General features: G+C 42.5%; 1 protein-coding gene across 11 annotated transcripts in view; it reads right to left on the reverse strand.

Moving 5' to 3' along the window:
- TNRC6B (trinucleotide repeat containing adaptor 6B) overlaps positions 1-12,863 on the reverse strand; it is a 296,001-nt gene that overhangs the window by 189,500 nt on the left and 93,638 nt on the right. The gene's annotated exons all lie outside the window — the stretch shown is intronic.

The following is a 12,863-nucleotide window of genomic DNA, read 5'->3' on the forward strand; positions in this document are numbered from 1 at the left end:
AGAAACATTTAGGGCCTTATTTGCATAGTGGTAAGAAAGAAAAAAACAAAAACAAAAACAAAAACAAAAGGCTTTTAGGATCTTCCATTTATTCTTAGTATTTTTTTTTTTTTAAGACAGAGTCTTGCCTTGTTGTGCTCAGACTGGAGTACAGTGGTGTGATCTGGGCTCACTGCAACCTCCTCCTCCCAGGCTCAAGTGATTCTCCTGCCTCAGCCTCCAGAGTAGCTGGGATTACAGGCATCCATCACTATTCCTGGCTGATTTTTGTATTTTTAGTAGAGATGGGGTTTCATCATGTTGGCCAGGCTGGTCTCAAATTCCTGCCTTAGGTGATCCAAGGTACTGGGATTACAGGCATGAGCCAACACACCCAGCTTTTTTTTTTTTTTTTTTTTTTTGAGATGGAGTTTCACTCTTGTTGCCCAGGCTGGAATGCAATGGCACAATCTCGGCTCACCACAACCTCTACCTCTTGGGTTCAAACAATTCTCCTGCCTCAGCCTCCCGAGTAGCTGGGATTACAGGTGCCTGCCACCATTTCTGGCTAATTTTTTGTATTTTTAGTAGAGAGCGGGTTTCACTGTGTTAGCCAGGATGATCTTAATCTCCTGACCTCAGGTCATCTGTCCGTCTTGGCCTCCCAAAGTGCTGGGATTACATGCATGAACCATCGTTCCTGGTGTATCCTTCATTTTTAGAAATGCAAACTACTAAGCATGGTTCTTTTTTTATTTATTGAACTAGTGCTAGGTAAGTACTTTCAATCTAGAAACTGTTTTTCAGGTTTGGGACATTTTCTCTATTTATTTATTTGAGAATTTCCTCCTCTCCAACTTCTGTTCTCTCCTTCTGAAATTCCTGTTATTCAGTATTGAATCTCTGAGATTAATAAATTTTCTTCTTTCTCCATTTTTATATTTTTGATTTTTTATTTTAATTTCTGGGAGGTTCTCTCAACTTTATTTTCTAAAACTTCTAATGTATGTACAATTTCTGCTATTTTAATTGCATTATTATTATTTTTTTTTTTGAGACAGAGTTTTGCTCTTGTTGCCCAGGCTGGAGTGCAATGGCGTGAGCTCGGCTCACTGTTACCTCCACCTACGGGGTTCAAGCAATTTCTCCTGCTTCAGCCCCGAGTAGCTGGGATTACAGGCACCCACCACCACGCCCAGCTAACTTTTTTGTATTTTTAGCAGAGACGGGGTTTCATCATGTTGGCCAGGCTGGTATCAAATTCCTGACCTCAGGTGATACAACAGCCTAGGCCTCCCAAAGTGCTGAGATTACAAGTGTGAGCCACCAAGCCGGCCCTTAATTGGGTTTTTAAGAGCTCTTCCTCATTCTTTGAATACTCCTTTTTCCAGTCTCCTGTTATTGTTCCATTATAATATTTTCTCTCATCCCTGAGGGTATTCTGGAGTATTTTTCTTTCTTTTTTTTTTTTTTTTGAGATGGAGTCTCACTCTGTTGCTCAGGGTGGAGTGATACATAGCTGTAGGCACGATCTCAGCTCACTGCAACCTCTGCCTCCAGGGTTCAAGCAATTCTCCTGCTTCACCCTCTCGAGTAGCTAGGATTTTTAGTAGAGATGGGGTTTCACCACGTTGGCCAGGCTGGTCTTGAACCCCTGACCTCAAGGGATCTGCCTGCCTTGGCCTTCCAAAGTGCTGGGATTACAGGTGTGAGCCACCACACCTGGCTTATTTTAGTTTTCTTCTGCTCCCTGCATTGTCCATTTCCTCCAAGTTCCTCTTTTGTCTTTGGTCACCACCTTTCATTCACAGATTTTTATCAAATGACTGATCATCCTTGTCTATCCACTGATATTTAAGAGCAAGACCCTAAAGAGCTTGATGTGTGTGTGTGTGTGTGTGTGTGTGTGTGTGTGTGTGTGTGTGTGTGAAGACAGAGGTTCCTTACACAGGGGTTAGCTTTCTGCAGGGTGATCAGGAAGGGACCGGCCCATTTGACTGGGACTTCAGATGCCTACAGCTATGTATCCTCATCTATTTCCCCCTCCTTGGGCTATTTAATTACCCCAGAAAGATACCCTTCAATCCTCAGCCTGACAGATATAAGCCAGGGTTTTGGTGTTCTGGGACTGAATTTGGGAATAGAGCTGGTAAAGTCTCACGTGTCAGCATGTAGCCTTTATTTAAATTCTGTTTTTAGTCAGGTACCTCATACCCACCCTCAGCTTTTCCTGAGGTTCAGCCTCTCCAGACTTCTGCCAGGTGGGAGAGGGTAGTGGTCTGTGGATATGAAGAAAGCATATTTGGGGCTTTGCTTCTCATTGCCTCTTCAACCAATCCTGCTGTTTTTAGTGTTACTCCAAAAGCTTCCTAGCTTCTAAACTTTGTTGGGCATGTCTTATTCTCTTCATCTCTTTTATTCACTTTGTTTTCTGGTGGATTTATGCTTGCTGAAATCATTTTATAAACATAATTTTAGTAGCACTTTAGAAGGGAGCAGACATTAATAACCTGGCTTAATCTACCTTGTCAAGACTTATTCTTAAAACCTTTTCTGGCCAGGTGCGGTGGCTCATGTGAGGTCAGGAGTTCAGGAACAGCCTGGCTAACATGGCAAAACCCCGTCTCTACTACAAATACAAAAAATTAGCCAGGAGTGCTGGCAGGCGCCTGTAATCCCAGCTATTAGGGAGGCTGAGGTAGGAGAACTGCTAGAACCCTTGGGGTGGAGGTTGTAGTGAGCTGAGATTGTGCCATTGCACTCCAGCCTGGGCAAAAGGAGAAACTATCTAAACAACAACAACAACAAAGAAAGAAAGAGTTTTTCATATACTATTACATGAAAGCTTCCTTTACATCAGACATCAGCTCCAGGGCCACCTCTTCGATCCAGGGTGACCTTCCCCGACCAGTCCGGCTGAAATACTTCCACACTCAGTCACTCCCCAGCACCACACATATCACTACCTAAAGGCTTATTTGTTCATGTGTCTTATTGTCTGTCTCCCCAACCAAGAATGCAAACTTCCTGAGGCAGAGACTTTGAATGTCTTATTTACCAGGAGCCTGGCACAACGAAGTTGTTTGAGCAGGGTGTGCCGACTGTCTGATACCTGCTTCTCTTTCTCCTACTCCTCCCTAAGCATGTACTTCCCTACGTTCTGTCCTTGGACCTCTTTCTTCTCATTCTGCCACAGCAATTCCATCTAATCTCACCATTTCCACTATTAAATCTGAGGGATCCCAATTCTCTGTTTCTATCCCCAACCTGTCATGTCTCCAGCCCCACAGTTTCATCCGGCTGACTGACACTTGCCACGTAGATATGCCAGCATTTCAAACGCTGTGCTCCATACAGAACACATCCTATTCATTCCCCCGGCTTCTCTTGTTTCCTACTTCTGACAATGGCACTTCCATCCTCCTATTCACTCAGCTGGAAACCTTGACGTCACCCCTGATTTATCCTTTTCTCTTTCCTCAACATCAAATAAGTTGCTAAGTCCTATCCATTTTATAAATGTTTCCAACCACTTCCTCTACTGCAGGTACTGCAGTTAGTTTAAAAAGAAAATGTGTATGTTTTTTGAAAGCTAAGAAGTCAGCTGATATAATGGATAAAAGAATCAATATTATGGCCAGGTGAGGTGGCTCATGCCTGTAATCCAGCACTTTGGGAAGCTGAGGTGGACAGATCACCTGAGGTCAGAGTTCAGGACCAGCCTGACCAACATGGAGAAATGACATGTCTACTAAAAATACAAAATTAGCTGGGTGTGGTGGTACACGCCTGTAATCCCAGCTACTCAGGAGGCTGAAGCAGGAGAATTGTTTGAATACAGGAGGCAAAGGTTGCAGTGAGCTGAGATTGCGCCATTGCACTCCAGCCTGGGAAACAAGAGCGAAAACTCTGTCCTTAAAAAAAAAAAAAAAAAAAAAAAGAGTCAATATTTAACATGGTCTCAACAAACTAAGAAGATGGGTGGAAGCTCCTAAATTTTTTTTTAATTGAAGTATAATTCACAAACAGAAAACTACACACACTTTAGTGTAGAGCTCAGTAAATTTTATTTTTTTCTCTCTCTCCTTTTGAGACAGGGTCTCACTCTGACACCCAGTCTGGGGTGCAGTGACACAATTATGAATCACTACAGCCTTGACATCCTGGACTCAAGTGATTCTCCCACCTTGGCCTCCTGAATAGCTGGGACCACAGACCTGTGCCAGCATACCCAGCTAACTTAAAAAAATTTTTTTTTGTAGAGATAGATAGGGTCTCCCTGCCTAGGGCTGAAGTGATCCTTCAGTCTTGGCCTTCCAAAGTGCTGGGATAATAGGCATGAGTTACCGAGCCTAGCCTCAATGATTAATTTTAGATATGGTTGTACCTTTAAGCAACATATAAATTGAGACAGAAAGTTTCCATCTCCCCAGAAAACTTCTACATGCCCCTTCCCTTGAAGATCCCCCTATTACCATAAATGGGCTTGACATGTTCATAAGCTTAATATCACTGGGATCTGACAGTATGTACCACTTTTATATTTATCTTTTTTCACTAGGTATAATGTGTCTGAGATTTATCCATGTTCTTATACTGATTAAGAGTTCAATTTCTTTTTTTTTTTAGACAGAGTCTTTCTTTGTCACCAGGCTGGAGTGCAGTGGCACAATTTCAGCTCACTGCAACCTCCACCTCCTGGGCTCAAGTGATTCTCCTGCCTCAGCCTCCTGAGTCGCTGGGACTATAGGCACGTTACCACCACGCCAGCTGACTTTTTTGTACATTTAGTAGATACAGGGTTTCACCATGTTGGCCAGGGTGATCTTGATCTCTTGACCTTGTGATTCTGCCCACCTTGGCCTCCCGAAGTGCTGGATTACAGGTGTGAGCCATCATGCCTGGCACAAGAGTTCAATTTTTAAACTTATTCCCTTGCACAGACAAAGTATAATTTGTTTATTAATTCACGTGTAGATAGAGAACTGGCTATTTCCAGTTTGGAGCTGCTATAAATAAAGCTGCCATGAACATTTTTATATAATGTGTTTTTGCAATCCTCTGCGGTCATTTCAATGGAGTATATACCTAAGAGCATGAATGTCTGCCTTGCAAGGTGGATGTATGTTTAACTTTATTTAGAAGCTTATGAAACAGTTTTCTAAGGGCCTAGACCATTTTATACTCCTTCCAACAATGTCTAAACGTTCCAGTTGTTCCACATTCTTGCTGACACCTGGTATACCTGGTATTATTAGTATTTTGAACTGTAGTCATTTTGGTGAGTGTGTAATGGCATTATAGTTTTAATTTGTATTTCCCTCATGAATAATGTTGAACATCTGTGTTTTCATAACTATCTGGGAGTCTTATTTTGTGAAATGCCTATTTTAATCTTTTGCCCATTTTTGAGTTGTCTGGCCTTTTCTGATTTTTAGTAATGTATGTATGTATGTATGTATGTATATATGTATTTTATTTTATTTTATTTTTGAGACGAAGTTTCGCTCGTTACCCAGGCTAGAGTGCAATGGCACGATCTCGGCTCACCACAACCTCTGCCTCCTGGGTTCAGGCAATTCTCCTGCCTCAGCCTCCTGAGTAGCTGGGATTAAAGGCACGCACCACCATGCCCAGCTAATTTTTTTGTATTTTTTGGTAGAGACGGGGTTTCACCCTGTTGACCAGGATGGTCTCGATCTCTTTTTTTTTTTTTTTGAGACGGAGTTTCACTCTTGTTGCCCAGGCTGGAGTGCAATGGTGCGATCTCGGCTCACCGCAACCTCCGCCTCCTGGGTTCAAGCAATTCTCCTGCCTCAACCTCCTGAGTAGCTGGGATTACAGGCATGCACCACCATGCCCAGCTAATTTTTTGTATTTTTAGTAGAGACGGGGTTTCACCATGTTGACCAGGATGGTCTCAATCTCTTGACCTCATGATCCACCCGCCTCAGCCTCCCAAAGTGCTGGGATTATAGGCGTGAGCCACCGCGCCTGGCAGCAACTAATTTTTAAAATATTTTTGTAGCGATGGGGTTTTGCCATGTTGCTCAGGCAGGTTTCAAACCCCTGGCCTCAAGTGATTCTCCTGCGTTAGCCTCCCAAAATGTTGAGATTACAGACATTAGCCACTGTCCCTAGCCTTTTTCAACATTCTTAATGGTGTCAATTATTTAGCAGATGTTTAAAATGTTTCATGAAATTCAACTGAACAACTGTTATCTTTTACAGTTAATGCTTCGTGCATGTTACCAAGAAATGTTGATATCCTTCCTAAAGTCATGAATGTAGACATCTCTTATGCGGTCATTAAAAGGCTTTAACGTTTTAGCCTTCACAGTTAGGTCTGTGATCCACCTCAAATTAAGTTTTGTATATGGTAGGGCCGGGTGTGGTGGCTCACGCCTATAATCTCAAGACTTTGGGAGGTGGAGACGGGCAAATGAATACAAGGTCAGAAGATTGAGACCATCCTGGCTAACACGGTGAACCCCCATCTCTATTAAAAAATACAAAAAATTAGCCAGGTGTGGTGGCGGGCACCTGTAGTCCCAGCTAGTTGGAAGGCTGAGGCAGGAGAATCGCTTAAACCTGGATGGTGGAGGTTGCAGTGAGCCAAGATTGTGCCATTGTACTCCAGCCTGAGCAACAAGAGCAAAAATCCATCTCAAAAAATAAATAAATAAAAGAAAGAAAAAGTTTTGTATATGGTATGTGACACAGACGTCAGGGTTCACACATTTCCACATGGTTATCCAGTTCCTCCAGCACCTTTTCCTCACTGAATTATATTAGTCTTCTGATCATTTTTTTCTAATTGTGAAGTCTTATGCTTTAGGTTCAAAAGAATCAATTAACCAAAAGAGAGCCCGCATAGCCAAGTCAATTCTAAGCAAAAAGAACAAAGCGGGAGGCATCACACTACCAGACTTCAAACTATACTACAAGGCTACAGTAATCAAAACAGCATGGTACTAGTACCAAAACAGAGATATAGACCAATGGAACAGAACAGAGGCCTCGGAGGCAACACAACATATCTACAACCATCCGATCTTTGACAAACCTGACAAAAACAAGCAATGGGGAAAGGATTCCCTGTTTAATAAATGGTGTTGGGAAAACTGGCTAGCCATGTACAGAAAGCAGAAACTGGATTCCTTCTTGACACCTTACAGTAAAATTAACTCCAGATGGATTAAAGACTTAAACATAAGACCTAACACCATAAAAACCCTAGAAGAAAATCTAGGCAAAACCATTCAGGACATAGGCGTAGGCAAGGACTTCATGACCAAAACACCAAAAGCATTGGCAGCAAAAGCCAAAATAGACAAATGGGACCTAATCAAACTCCACAGCTTCTGCACGGCAAAAGAAACAGTCATTAGAGTGAATCAGCAACCAACAGAATGGGAAAAAATTTTTGCAGTTTACCCATCTGACAAAGGGCTGATACCAAGAATTTACAAAGAACTAAAACAGATTTACAAGAAAAAAACAAACAAGCCCATTCAAAAGTGGGCGAAGGATATGAACAGACACTTTACAAAAGAAGACATACACGATGCCAACAAACATATGAGAAAATGCTCATCATCACTGGTCATTAGAGAATTGCAAATCAAAACTACATTGAGATACCATCTCATGCCAGTTAGAATGGCGATCATTAAGATATCTGGAGACAACAGATGCTGGAGAGGATGTGGAAAAATAGGAACACTTTTACACTGTTGGTGGGAGTGTAAATTAGTTCAACTATTGTGGAAGACAGTGTGGCGATTCCTTAAGAACCTAGAAATAGAAATTCCATTTGACCCAGCAATCCCATTACTGGATATATATCCAAAGGATTATAAATCGTTCTACTATAAGGACACGTGCACACAAATGTTCATTGCAGGACTGTTTACAATAGCAAAGACCTGGAACCAACTCAAATGCCCATTAATGATAGACTGGACAGGGAAAATGTGGCACATATACACTATGGAATATTATGCAGCCATCAAAAATGATGAGTTCGTGTCCTTTGTAGGGACATGGATGAACCTGGAGACCATCATGCTCAGCAAACTGACGCAAGAGCAGAAAATCAAACACTGCGTGTCCCCACTCATAGGCGGGTGTTGAACAATGAGAACACATGGACACAGGGAGGGGAGCACTACACACTGGGGTATGTTGGGAGAAATAGGGGAGGGACAGTGGGGGGTGGGGAGTTGGGGAGAGACAGCATGGGGAGAAATGCCAGATATAGGTAAAGGGGAGGAAGGCAACAAATCACACTGCCATGTGTGTACCCATGCAACTATCTTGCATGTTCTTCAAATGTACCCCAAAACTTAAAATGCAATTAAAAAAAAAAAGAATCAATTATACAACTACAGGATGGGCAAGACCAAAGTAATAGCAGTGTATGGACAATGCAATTCACTTCTGAAACAAAGAAACACTTCTTGCTTAGCTATAGAATCACAAATTTTAACTGATATTTTGATATTCTTTAAAGCGTATTTTGACCACGTGATTAAAATCTCGTCAAAGAGATGTAAGCTGAGTGTAAAGTGCAGCATCTACAAAGTCTGCCTAAGGAAGTGACAAGTTCTTTCCTTTCTGTTACATGGAACACAGTAAGAATTGTTAGGGTTGTTTTTTATTTTAGCCATTCTAGCGGATGTGAAATGCTATCTCACTGTGCTTCTGACTTGCGCCTTGCATGCTTTTTAAAACAAAGATGCCTAAGCCCTACCCTGGACTTAATGAAACAGAATCTCCAGAGCTAGAATCTGGTGGCTGCGCATGGCGGCTCATGCCCGTAATCCCAGTGCTGTGGGAGGCCATGGTAAGAAGATCACTTGAGGGCAGGAATTCGAGACCAGCCTGGGCAACACAGTGGAGACCCGTCTCTTAAAAAAAAAAAAAAAAAAAGGCCAGGCATGGTGGCTCATGTCTGTAATCCCAGCACTTTGGGAGGCTGAGGTGGGTGGATCACGAGGTCAGAAGTTCAAGAGCAGCCTGATCAAGATGGTGAAACCCCATCCCTACTAAAAATACAAAATTAGCCAGGCATGGTGGCAGGTGTCTGTAATCCCAGCTACTTGGGAGGCTGAGGCAGGACAATCGCTTGAACCCGGGCGGCAGAGGTTGCAGTGAGCTGAGATCATACCACTGCACTCCAATCTGGATGACAGACTGATCTCTACTAAAAATAGAAAAACTAACTGGGCATGATGGTGTGTGCCTGTAATCCCAGCTATTTGGGAGTCTGAGGCAGGAGAATCGCCTGAGCCTGTGAGGCAGAGGTTGCAATGAGCTGAGATCGTGCCACTGCATTCCCGTCTGGGCAAAAAAGCAAGACTCTGTCTCAATAAACAAAAACATAGTAACAGTAACAATAGCTACATCTAATACCTTGCTCTATGTCCTATTTTACATGGTATTCATTCAGCCCATTCTTTCCAGATTTGTCTCCGAGTGCTCTCGTCCCATTCCTCCTGTGTGCTTCTCCTGTCAGTCTGCTCCTCTGCAGACCACTGCTACTGCCTGATTTCAAGCCTTCCTCAGTCTTCCTGAGAAGACTCCAAACTGGTCTCCCTGTCTCCATTTTATACCCTCTTTATAATCATTTCTCCACACTCCTGCCAGCAGGTCAATTTTTTTTTTTTTTTTTTTTTGAGATGGAGTCTAGCTCTGTTATCCAGGCTGGAGTGTAGTGGCACGATCTCGGCTCACTGCAACCTCTGCCTCCCAGTTCAAGCGATTCTCCTGCCTCAGCCTCCCAAGTTAACTGGGACTACAGGCACCTGCCATCACGCCTGGCTAATTTTTGTATTTTTAGTAGATTACAGCCTCCCAAGTAGCTGCGATGACAGGCGTGATGGAATTGCCATCATGCCTGGCTAATCTTTGTATTTTTAGTAGAGACGGGGTTTCACCATGTTGGCCAGGCTGGTCTCAAAATCCTGATCTCAAGTAACCCGCCTGCCTCAGCCTCCCAAAGTGCTGGGATTACAGGTGTGAGCCACCATGCCTGGCAGGTCAGTCTTTCTAAAACATGCAACAGATTGAGTTTCTCCCCTGCTTAACATCCTTCAATAACTCCCTATTGCCTGCAGGGATTCTGCTTCTAACTCTATCTTCAGGGTCTCACACACATTTCTCAATGTTCTAACCACCTCTTCTCCAGAGAAATGTGTGGCTCTGAATATGCACAAAGCACCCTCTCCCTTCTTAGGGATTCTTCTATACCCAAGTGACTTATCCAGTAAGTTTATCTGACATAAGGAAACAGATGATTATTCTGCCACATAGCGTGTCCTGGATGAAGTATTGAAATACTATGGCCTCTGGAGTCAGACAGACCTAGACTCCAACCCAAATGATGTTGCTTACCAGCTATGTAAACAAATGCGGAAAGCACTTGGACTGCATGTTTGCTTTTCCAATCTGCTCTTAGGATACCAAAATCCATGAAATCTTGTTATAACTTGCTAAAGCAGAATCAGTCTAAAGTAGAGATATCCTAACCTTTAGAAAGCAAAAGACTTTACTAAACTATGTGTAAATCTTTTTTTCTCTGCATCCCCTACCAAAGCACAATCAAAACAAATTGCCATGTTCTTAAAATACTCCTGTGAAACACTTCTTGACTACACGAGCACTTAATCTTAAGAACAGATCTTGCAATTCTTTGTCAATGAAACCAATTAAAACAGATCATTCAAATACTGCTGTGTATTTTATGTCTAAATTATCCTGTTATCTTTAATGTTAAGCAAATCAACAGATCACTTTATTCTCTGTAGACAAAGACTAAATTTACTTGTTACCTTTGATAGTGATAAAGAACATTGTATTAATAGCTAAAGTGTTAGCTTCCTGATTCAGTAAATATTTATTTGCAGTAATTAGTAGAGACACATGGCCACGTTAAATCTATAGCTATAAATGTGAAACCCTAGAGCTTACTTTTATTGTTTCACTATAAATATTTAAATACACAGGCCAGGCATGGTGGCTCTTGCCTATACTCTCAACACTTTGGGAGGCTGAGGTGGGAGGATCTCTTGATCCCAGGAGTTCAAGACCAGCCTAGGCAAAAGAGTGAGACCATGTCTCAACAAAAAGTTTTAAAAAAAATTTAGCTGGGTGTGGTGGCACATGCCTATGGTCCCAGCTACATGGGAGGCTGACGCAGGAGGAATACTTTAGAGCCCAGGAAGTTGAGGTTGCAATGAGCTATGTTCAGGCTACTATACTCCAGCAGCCTGGGTGACAGAGCAAGACTCTGTCTCAAAAAATGAAAAAATACATACATAAAAATAAACATACACAAAGGTACAGAGAATATGATCACAAACACCCAACTGCTCAGCTCTATGACAAGTTTTACTGTTACGTTTTAGATTTCACTTAAAAAATAAACATTCCAAGGCTAGAGCTGCACAATCTCTACAACTAGTAAGCTAACACCAACTCATTTAGAATACTGACTTAAGTTACATTTAAAGTAAGAAATGGCTACAGAGTTTAAGCATTCTAATCCATCTTTGTTAAGAACCATAATGAAAAATTACATCCAGTCTGAAGACTGTCCCAGGAATCCTAGTCCTTGTCTCCCAATTCATTTGTCCTTCTGTGGGATCTCCTTCCTTCCTTTTTTTTTTTTTTGAGACCGAGTTTCGGTCTTGTTACCCAGGCTGGAGTGCAATGGCGCGATCTCGGCTCACCGCAACCTCCGCCTCCTGGGTTCAGGCAATTCTCCTGCCTCAGCCTCCTGAGTAGCTGGGATTACAGGCACACGCCACCATGCCCAGCTAGTTTTTTTTGTATTTTAGTAGAGACGGGGTTTCACCATGTTGACCAGGATGGTCTCGATCTCTTGATCTCGTGATCCACCCACCTCGGCCTCCCAAAGTGCTGGGATTACAGGCTTGAGCCACCGCACCCGGTCAAGGGATCTCCTTCCTCACCTATGGTTCTTGCTCTCCTAACTCCTGAGAACTCAAGACCCACTGGAAATCAGTCCACAGGCTGAAGCAGGCCTACTAAATCCTCTTTTTAAAGATAATCTGAGTGTAAACATACAGATATTCTAGTCTACCCTCTACATCAACAACAGTCATCCTAACACAGCAAATCATAAAGTAAAATGTACATTTATTTCATTTCCCTGCTTTAAAAATCAGCTGCTTTGGTTAGGTACAGTGGCTCATGCCTGCAATCTCAGCACTTTGGGAGGCCGAGGCAGGAAGATCACTTGAGTCAGAAGTTCGAGACCAGTCTGGTCAACATAGTGAGACCCAGTCTCTACAAAAAAGTAAGAAAAATTAGCCAGGCATGGTGGCACACCTGTGATCTCAGCTATTCTGGAGGCTGACATGGGGGGATCACTTGAGTCCACAAATTCAAGGTTTCGGTAAGCTATGATCACATTACTACTCTCCAGCTTGGGCAACAGAGCAAGAATATTTTTCTATTAAACAAACAAACAAAAAATCTGCTATTTATTATTTTTTAATTTTTTTAATTTTTAAGACAGGGTCTCACCATGTTGGTCAGGCTGATCTTGAACTCCCGACCTCAGGCGATCTGCCAGCCTTGGCCTCCAAAGTGCTTGGATTACAGGCATGAGCCACCACGCCTGGCCAAAATCTGCTATTTCTAGGTGTCAATAAGGTTGCTAAAATAAAAATAAAATAAAATAATTTGTTTAATCTGCTGTCTATTCTGGAAACTCTTCAGCCTAAGATAATCTGGGTTCTGTCATGCCCTCCTCTTCCCTGGCACTCTAATCACAGTGTGGTGGATTAAAGATGACCTCATATTTAAGGCCAGTCTTCTCACTGAAAGGTAGGATCCACTTCTCCTCCCTTTGA

The sequence above is a fragment of the Saimiri boliviensis genome, chromosome 21, assembly GCF_048565385.1.
Source record: "Saimiri boliviensis isolate mSaiBol1 chromosome 21, mSaiBol1.pri, whole genome shotgun sequence".
Taxonomy (NCBI): domain Eukaryota; kingdom Metazoa; phylum Chordata; class Mammalia; order Primates; family Cebidae; genus Saimiri; species Saimiri boliviensis.